Source organism: Oryx dammah, unplaced genomic scaffold (assembly GCF_014754425.2).
Source record: "Oryx dammah isolate SB20612 unplaced genomic scaffold, SCBI_Odam_1.1 HiC_scaffold_23, whole genome shotgun sequence".
Lineage (NCBI taxonomy): Eukaryota > Metazoa > Chordata > Mammalia > Artiodactyla > Bovidae > Oryx > Oryx dammah.
The window spans coordinates 4832682-4842265 of record NW_024070207.1 but is presented as its reverse complement, the minus strand read 5'-3'; the positions used below and the strand labels follow the sequence as shown (position 1 = coordinate 4842265).

At 40.1% G+C, this 9584-nt stretch overlaps 1 pseudogene; it reads right to left on the bottom strand.

The window, feature by feature from the left end:
• Positions 1-4828: 4828 nt before the first annotated feature.
• Positions 4829-8151, bottom strand: LOC120882657 (annotated as a pseudogene).
• Between the last annotated feature and the right edge of the window lie 1433 nt (positions 8152-9584).

Here is a 9584-nt window from a genome sequence, read left to right as displayed (position 1 = left end):
CAAATCAGATGCAGGTCTTAGTGGGCTAAAAATCAAGGTGCCTTCAGGGCAGCATTCCTTTCTGGAGGCTCTAGGGGAAAATTCATTTTCTTTCATTTTTAAGCTTCTGGAGGTCACCCACATTCCTTGGCTAAAGTTCTCCTTCCTCCAAAGCCAGCAATGTTTTCTCTCTGTGCCTTCCATAGATATAGCTCCCTCTGACCACAGCAGGGAAGGATTCTCTGCTTTGAAAGACCCATGTTATTAGATTGAGCTCGTTCAAATAATCCAGGGTAATCTCCCCATTTTAAGGCCCTTAAACATAATCACATGTGCAAAGTTCTTTTTACCACATAAGGGAACATACTCACAGGTTTTGAAAATCAGGGCACGCAAAGGCATCTTTAGGGGCTTCTGTGGTGAAGTAAAGAATCATCTGCAAGGTAGGAGACCTGGGTTTGATCCCTGGGTTGGGAAGATCCCCTGGAGAAGGGAATGGCAACCCACCCCAGTATTCTTACCTGGAGAATCCCTTGGACAGCAACATGAATTTTGTGACTAACACTTCTAGGAGAGAGAGAGAGAGAGATAAGTATCTTTGGTTGGAGAGGCAGGCATTATTCTGTCTACTACACGAATGTTTTCATGTATATTCAAAAATATATATTTTCTAAAAGTAGGAACATAAATAATTTGGTATCATGCTCTCTTTCTATTTACATATGTGTAATACCAGCATCCCAGAAGCCCATTTCAGAACACTTTCTAGTCACTACCACCAAAGTAACCACTATCTTAATTTATAACAGCATAGATTAATTTTGACTGTTTTTGTAGTTATACAGAATGTATGCATTTATATGTGGTTTCTTTCTTTCATGCAACATTATAAGATTCATCTGTATTGTTCATATAGTTAGTTGTAGGTTGTTATGTCTCTTACTCTATAATAGTCAGTTGTGTAAGCATACTACAATTCATTTATCCATTCTACATATTGAGTATTTAGGAAATTTCTATCTGGAGTCTAGTGAGCATATGAACAAGTTTCCCAGATAGCTCAGTGGTAAAGAATCTGTCTGTCAATGCAGGAGACACAGGTTCAATCCCTGGGTTGGGAAGATTCCCCTGGAGTAGAAAATGGCGAGACACTTCAGTATTCTTGCCTGGGAAATCTCATAGACAGAGGAGCCTGGCAGGCTACAGTTTATGGGACAGCAAAAAGTCGACACAACTGAGTATGCAGGAGCACGTGAGCACAGTGCTTTGGTTATTAATCTAAGAGAGGAATTGCCATATCATAGAGCATGCATATAATTTTAGCATAAGTAGATACTACCAAACCATTTTCTGACGTGATTATACCCATTTCACTCCCATTAGCAATGAGTGACAGTTTCACTTGCTCTGTAGTTTGTCAGCACTTTTTTTTTTAATTTGAAGATACTTTATTACACTCAATGTTTTCCCATTACTTTTAATTGTAAACTCTTACTAGTCAAAAAGAAAATAAATAATAAAAATCTATATCTTCAGGAAACTTTTAACAACATAGTTTTCCTTTATATGCTTGTCAACTTTAAATTATTACAAGTTAGATACATTCAAGCTAAAATCCTGACTTCCCTGGTGGCTCAGACAGTAAAGTGTCTGTCTACCATGTGGGAGACCCGGGTTCCATCCCTGGGTCAGGAAGATCCAGTCATTACATGATACCAGGAAGATCAGCCTTAAAGATATCGATAATGTCTACACATTCCTGTGGTCATGTATGGATATGAGAGTTGGACTGTGAAGAAGGCTGAGCGCGGAAGAATTGATGCTTTTGAACTGTGGTATTGGAGAAGACTCTTGAGAGTCCCTTGGACTGCAAGGAGATCCAACCAGTCTATTCTGAAGGAGATCAACCCTGGGATTTCTTTGGAAGGAATGATGCTAAAGCTGAAACTCCAGTACTTTGGCCACCTCATGCGAAGAGTTGACTCATTGGAAAAGACTCTGATGCTAGGAGGGATTGGGGGCAGGAAGAGAAGGGGATGACAGAGGATGAGATGGCTGGATGGCATCATGGACTCGATGGACGTGAGTCTGATTGAACTCCGGGAGATGGTGATGGACAGGGAGGCCTGGCGTGCTGCAATTCATGGGGTCGCAAAGAGTCGGACACGACTGAGCGACTGAACTAAACTGAATGTCTACACTGGTAAGTAAAATAATGGTAATAAATGGTATTTCAATTTTACCTTAAAGCAAACAGAGTCCAGTTTGTTAATTATGGGAATATAGACTTACCTTCTTAATCTTGGATATTAAATATTTGGACTTAAATAAATATTCCTGTTCTCTCAAATAGTGGCTCACATTGTCTTGGGAGCAGGCTGCCTAAAGAACCAGTCTCTCCTCCCTCAAGAGGGATCCAGGGGTACACCAAGTATAGGATCAAGAGCCCTTTGCAACATTTATCACCAAGCCTATGGAGCTACTAGCCCTGCCTTACTAAATTAAAGAGAACTGAATCTCTTTCTAAGAAGTATCAAGGTGGCCATGTGGACGTCACTAGCAAGGCCACATATATGTACTGCTGATGAAAGATTTTTCAAATTGCTGAATTTCCCTTTTCATTATTTTAAAAAATATTGTTCAGCTCTACTGTAAAAAGCGAGAGAGACTGGACAATTATATTTTTATAACACTTCCATCACCACCCCTGCCACCAAAAGGGATTCCATTTTTATCACATGATTTCTACCTGCACAGTAAAGAATTGAGGCAAAAAACAAAAACAAACCATGTTCTATTTCTGAACAAAGAATTCGGACTACCTAAATTATAATTCATTCCCTAGGAAGTCAATTTATTGGAAATTTCAATCAGTGTTCAAAAAGAATATCCTACACAAACCATCCAAGGAAGACTTGTGCTTTCTTAGACCAGCCACACAACCATGAAGTATGGCTTCAGTATTAGACTTGGCAACCCCAAAACCCTTTTTAAACTGACTTGGTTGCTGTTTACTTAATTAACTTAGAACTTGCTGTCTGGATGAGGCTGTCAGGTAACATTGGTTATCTAACTATTTAGCTGCGAGTGTGTATCAGGTATGAAATCTCACACATATGAAGGAAACCCGGTGACTCATGCTATCAGATGTGCACAGAACACACATGTGGATGTGAGTACAAAGGTCAAAATATTTACATGGAATGTTGACCCTGACTTGTGAAGTGAAGCCGCTCAGTCGTGTCCGACTCTTTGCGACCCCATGGACTGTAGCCTACCAGGCTTCTCTGTCCATGGGATTTTCCAGGCAAGAGTACTGGAGTGGGTTGCCATCTGAGTACAAAGGTCAAAATATTTACATGGAATGTTGACCCTGACTTAAAAAGCTACAAGTTTAAGTTACAACATCTTTACATACAATTTGTTTTATGAATAGCCTCATTTGATAATTTTAAAAAATATGCCTTTCAAACACTTGATAAATATATAAAATTTCACTACACTTATTTTTCTTTAAACAGGACATCTAAACTCTCTTTACAAATCAAAAAAATTTTTTTTTTCTGTTTGAAAGTCACAGATGCGATGATTCTGAGTGGCAGGGTCTTACTGCATGCAAGAATGGGACACACATTCTCTTATACAACCATGCACATTTCTAGTATTTTGAGCTATATAATTTACTCGCTAAAGATCACTAGTATCAAAGAAAAATGAGAGATCCCATCTACATATGTACAATATCATACACCCATGGCTGATGCATGTCAATGTATGGCAAAATCCACTACAATATTGTAAAGTAATTAGCCTCCAATTAAAATAAAAATTATTTTTTTAAAAAAGGAGTCTTAAACTTCTTTAAAAACAGCAAGATTAGGATAGTATGTGGCCAATGTTAAGAAATATTTTGATGACAAAGACATAAGTTAACATTACATGAACAGTTTTCTAAAATACATCTTATAGTGCAACTTAAATATGGTGATCAACTGCACATATTTGGGAAAATGATCACATTTTCTTTAACTGTATCAGTAACATGTAAAACTTACATTTAGAATAGGATTCATTCTTAAAATCTACTGGGAAAATGCAAAACCAGGTGAGTCCAGAAAGAAATGTCTGAGAATTTACAAATAAAATTGTCCTTTGTAATCAGTGCTTTTGGGTATGTAATTCCCATTCTAACTATGATTAAGCCATAAGGAAAGGTTTTTAGTTTCATATATAATAATTTTCAAAGCCTACCTTCCCTTACTAAGCATTTGTTGAGTCACTGGTATATGTACTCACAAAACCTTCTGAAACTATAACATGAAGGCCACTCACTAAGGCAATTTTCAGTAATTCCTTTAAAGAGAGATACTTGAGTGCACACACTATGACTATACTGTGTCTATGTAAGAGAAACGGTCACACTTTTAGGATCGTAAGAAGACTCCACCTTAATGCCAGTCCAGGGGCATCTATGATGATCCACCCAAAATACACCTAAACCGTCTTGTCTGGAGTTGCTCAAGGCTGTAAACATAGCATCTTCCATGGCTAACATGCAAATGCAAAGGCAGCGACCACGTCTGAGACCAGTGGAAGCACTGGACACCCATGTACATTCTCTAGCTAACTCTCTCTATAAAAAGTTCAACCTTCTCTTGGAGGTAGAGCTCTGTATTCAAGACAGTCAGAAGGTTCAAAGTTCTGCTCAGAATATAGTACTGAGTACATTTTAATTCTGGATCTTATACTCAAACACTGTGTTTGAAATAAGACTAAAAAGACACAAAACAAACATTCAGTTTTAACCAAGATTATACATCTGTAACAGTGATAATAGATTTTAAAAACCCTACCACCAAAATGGTAACTGATCTAATCATGCACTCTACAAAAAAAAAAAAAAAAAAGATAATTAGGAAAACTTCCCTTAGTTATGAATGTAACCAGCTCATTGGAACCCAATGAGTATCTGTCTCCAATTTTTCAAAAGTTGTTTTCAGCTCATTGAAGGCCACAGTGAGATCATCATTTACTATCAGTTCAGTCGCTAGTCTTGTCTGACTCTTTGCAACCCCATAGACTGCAGCACGCCAGGCCTCCCTGTCCATCACTAACTCCCAGAGTTTACTCAAACTCATGTCCATTGAGTCAGTGATGGCATCCAACCATCTCATCCTCTATTGACCCCTTCTCCTCCCACCTTCAATCTTTCCTAGCATCAGGGTTTTTCCAATGAGTCACCTCTTCACACCAGGTGGCCAAAGTATTGGAGTTTCAGCTTCAGCATCAGTCCTTCCAATGAATATTCAGGGCTGATTTCCTTTAGGATGGACGGGTTGGATCTCCTTACAGTCCAAGAGACTCTCAAGAGTCTTCTCCAACACCACAGTTCAAAAGCATCAATTCTTCGGGACTCAGCTTTCTTTATAGTTCAACTCTCACATCTGTACATGACTACTGGAAAAACCATAGCCTTGGCTAGACAGACCTTTCTTGGCAAAGTAATGTCTCTGCTTTTTAATATGCTTTCTAGGTTGGTCATAGCTTTTCTTCCAAGGAGTAAGTGTTCTTTAATTTCACGGCTGCAGTCACCATCTGCAGTGATTTTGAAACCCAAAAAATAGTCTGACACTGTTTCCCCATCTATTTACCATGAAATGATGGGACCAGATGCCATGATCTTCGTTTTCTGAATGTTGAGCTTTAAGCCATCATTGACTATCAGTTCATTTGAGTCGCTCAGTCGTGTCCAACTCTTTGCGACCCCATGAATCACAGCACGCCAGGCCTCCCTGTCCATCACCACCTCCCGGAGTTCACTCAGACTCACGTCCATCAAGTCAGTGATGCCATTCAGCCATCTCATCCTCTGTCGTCCCCTTCTCCTCCTGCCCCCAATCCCTCCCAGCATCAGAGTCTTTTCCACTGAGTCAACTCTTCACATGAGGTGGCCAAAGTACTGGAGTTTCAGCTTCAGCATCATTCCTTCCAAAGAACACTCAGGACCCAGGAGCCCAAAAAAATAAAGTTTGACACTGTTTCCACTGTTTCCCCATCTATTTCCCATGAAGTGATGGACCAGATGCCATGATCTTCGTTTTCTGAATGTTGAGCTTTAAGCCAACTTTTTTCCTCTCTTTCACTTTCATCAAGAGGCTTTTTAGCTCCTCTTCACTTTCTGCCATAAGGGTGGTGTCATCTGCATATCTGAGGTTATTGATATTTCTTCCGGCAATCTTGATTCCAGCTTCTGCTTCTTCCAGCCCAGCGTTTCTCATGATGTACTCTGCATATAAGTTAAATAAGCAGGATGACAATATACAGCCTTGACTTACTCCTTTTCCTATTTGGAACTTACTCCTTTTCTGTTGTTCCATGTCCAGTTCTAACTGTTGCTTCCTGACCTGCATACAGGTTTCTCAAGAGGCAGGTCAGGTGGTCTGGTATTCCCATCTGTTTCAGAATTTTCCACAGTTTATTGTGATGCACACAGTCAAAGGCTTTGGCATAGTCAATAAAGCAGAAATAGATCATTTACTGTAGTTTTGTCCAACAAATGACCATACTGACTCTCCATTACCTGGGCAGATTTAATCATTTCTTGACAGTCATCTTCCATAAAGGGCTTCGCAGCACCTTGGTCGTCTCTGCTTGAGATAATCTTTGCATTTTTTCTTGTCTCCATCAAACGCCCTATTGACAGAGGCTTTATAAATATCATACAGCTTAAACTCTATATATAAATAACATACAGCTTAAACTCTAGTATCCTTAAGTGCTTCATTGTATGAGGCTGAACATCCAACAAACTTTATTTTTAGCCAGGACAGACCGAACTGAGTCTATACTTGTGCTGTAATAGTTGTTTTTATATTCACCATACTCAGTAAACTTGTTATTTCATCTCAAACAAATGCTTGGAAATGAAAATATATTCAACACCATCACTCTCCTGGCTTCTTCTTGGTCTGATGGTATAGGGCACTGTCACACCATATTGCTGTGTGTCACTGATCAGCAGCTTTTGTTTCACTTCATTCAAACCTACTCCAACAGGACCAACCAAGTCTATATTTCTCATTTGTCTACAGGTGACAGGGTGTTACTTCCTCGTAAGTGGGCACATCAGCTGTGTCAGACTGGTCACTCTTCTTGAACTCATACATGGACTTATTTGTTTTCTTATCTTTCCTACTAAGATGGAAAGTTCTTCTAAAAGCAGATGATTTCCTACTGGAAACTTTCAGGGGCTGGACTAATATTTCTGGTCACCTCAGAGCCAGTCTCCTTTCCTGGAAATATTTAGAGGGATTCAGTCCTGCTCTGGAGTTGGCATCTCCTTCATGCTTTGCTTGCCACCACGTTGCATTGTCTTGGCTCATAATCTGAAGAATATCTCCCTTTTTAAAAGAAAGCCCGGCTTCCTTACATGGAATTGCTTTATCCTCATTAGGGTCATTGTCAAAGAGGGCTTTGATAAACATCTTGCCTTCCTTCGATGGCCTCTCTTCTTTGATGCTGTGTATAATCTTAAACGTTATTGCACCCTGAGACTGAGCCAAGATTGAGATAATTTCCTGGACTATTACCCTCAACAGGTATCCCATTCACTTCCCTAAAATCATTGCCAACGTGAATGAGGCCACTTTTGTCTGCAGCTCCTCCTCTCATGATCCTGGCCACTATGATGGCCCCAGTCTGTTCATCCTTTTTAATAGTGGCTCCTAGTGGCTCTCTTTTGGACCAGGCAGATGATTTTCACCGAGTCTTCCTCATCATCAATGTCATCAGGCATAGGAGGCAATACAGGATCATAACTCTTCTGAGCCACAGTCTCATGCACAGAGAGCAAAGCCTTCACCTTGGGTTTTGACAGTAGCTTCTCAGCAGCTCTCAGATCTCACTGTTTATTGGCTTGTTCTGAAGCTCCTCCGCCGGGTCATCGGCCAAGCCTGCCACCCCCTGGAGGATGGGCATGGGGTTCTGTTTCTTGTAGTAGTGAAGTTTCTCACGAATCTTGACTAGTGAATGCAGGCTTTTTTCACCAAACACATCCCAGAGGAAGGTCAGGTCTTCCTGGCTGTCCACGTGTGGCTGCATCTGGGCTGGCAGAGCCACCAACAGCTCATACAGACCTGTGTTGCTCCCTGAACCTGTGGACAGAGCAGGCATGATGCTGAGGCCAGCTGGGTGCTGCCAACTCACTCCCCTGGAAGACGGCCAAGATGCCAACCCCTGCAGCCACTCCCGGGCTGACTACCGAGGTCTGTGTGTCCCCGTGCATTATGGCCACGGCAGAAGCACCCTCTCTGGTGTCTGCAGGCCGGGCGGAAGTATGGAGGCTGCGACTACGGCCACTGCTAAGGACAGTCAGCAGCCTGTGGGTTCAGCACTGCCGCGGCAGGTGCAAAACTCACGAGCCCAACACTTGTTATTTTCTCTTTCTCATTTTGGTGGGTGGACTCAAACATTTTTATGTTTATTGTTCTCATTGTAGTTCTATAGTTGTATCTATGGGTTTTCTTAGTTGGTTAAATACAGATCTTCCTCAAGTTACCATGCGGCTACATCTCACTAAACCCATTATAAGTTGAAAATATTGTTAAGTCCAAAATGCATCTAAGACACCTGAGTTCCAGAACATCATCACTTAATCTAGCCTACCTTCAGTGTGGTTACAACACTTACGTTAGTCTACATTTGTTCAAAATAATCTAACGCAAAGCTTATTTTATAATGAAGTATTTAATATCTCTTGTAACTTATTCAATAGTGTATTGAAAGTGAAAAACAGAATCGTGTATGCTTTGTAATTGTATCAGTTGTTTATCCTCATGATCTCATGACTGACTGGGACCTGGGGCTGGCTGCCCTTGCCCAGCATCATGAAAGCATATCACACCACATACCGCCAGCTCAGGAAAAGATCAAAATATAAGGTTTGAAGGACAGTTTCTGCTCAGTGTGTACTGCTTTTGCACCACTGTAACGTCAAAATATCTTAAGTCCGAATGTTGTAAGTTAGGGACAATCTGTAGTTATTTAGGAATGTGTTTTGCTTTTAATTATAACTAGTTCTGTCTTTTCCTTTCAATTGTTGTTAAATTTTAGTTTTAGCACATTGTGATCAAATACTGTGGTCTTTATCATCACAGATTTTGAAATTTGTTTTCTTTTAGAATTTAAGATCAGTTTTGTAAATGTAAAAAGAGTGGTTGAAAGTAATATATATTCTCTGTAGTCTTTTAAGTTTGTCATGACAGCCTGATTAATATTTAAATCATTTATTGTTCTTTCTACTTAATCTAAGACAGAAAGGGCAGATTAGAGATTTCCACTTAAATTGTGTTTCTCTCATTTTCTTTGACGTAGCACATGTAGTGCAGCGGCTCTCAAATTTTAGTATGCATAAGAATAGACTGGAATACTTGTTAAAATCCAAATTTCAGAGCTCTAGAATACATCTGAGGTGACTCCTGGAGTTTGCATTTTTAGTCAGCAAGGACGAACTTTCAGATACAATAAGGTAGTGTCTCAGCGCTCTTCAAGTCATAAAGACCTGGGTCCAAATCCCAGATGTGCTCTTAACAGTGAGTACTTTGAAC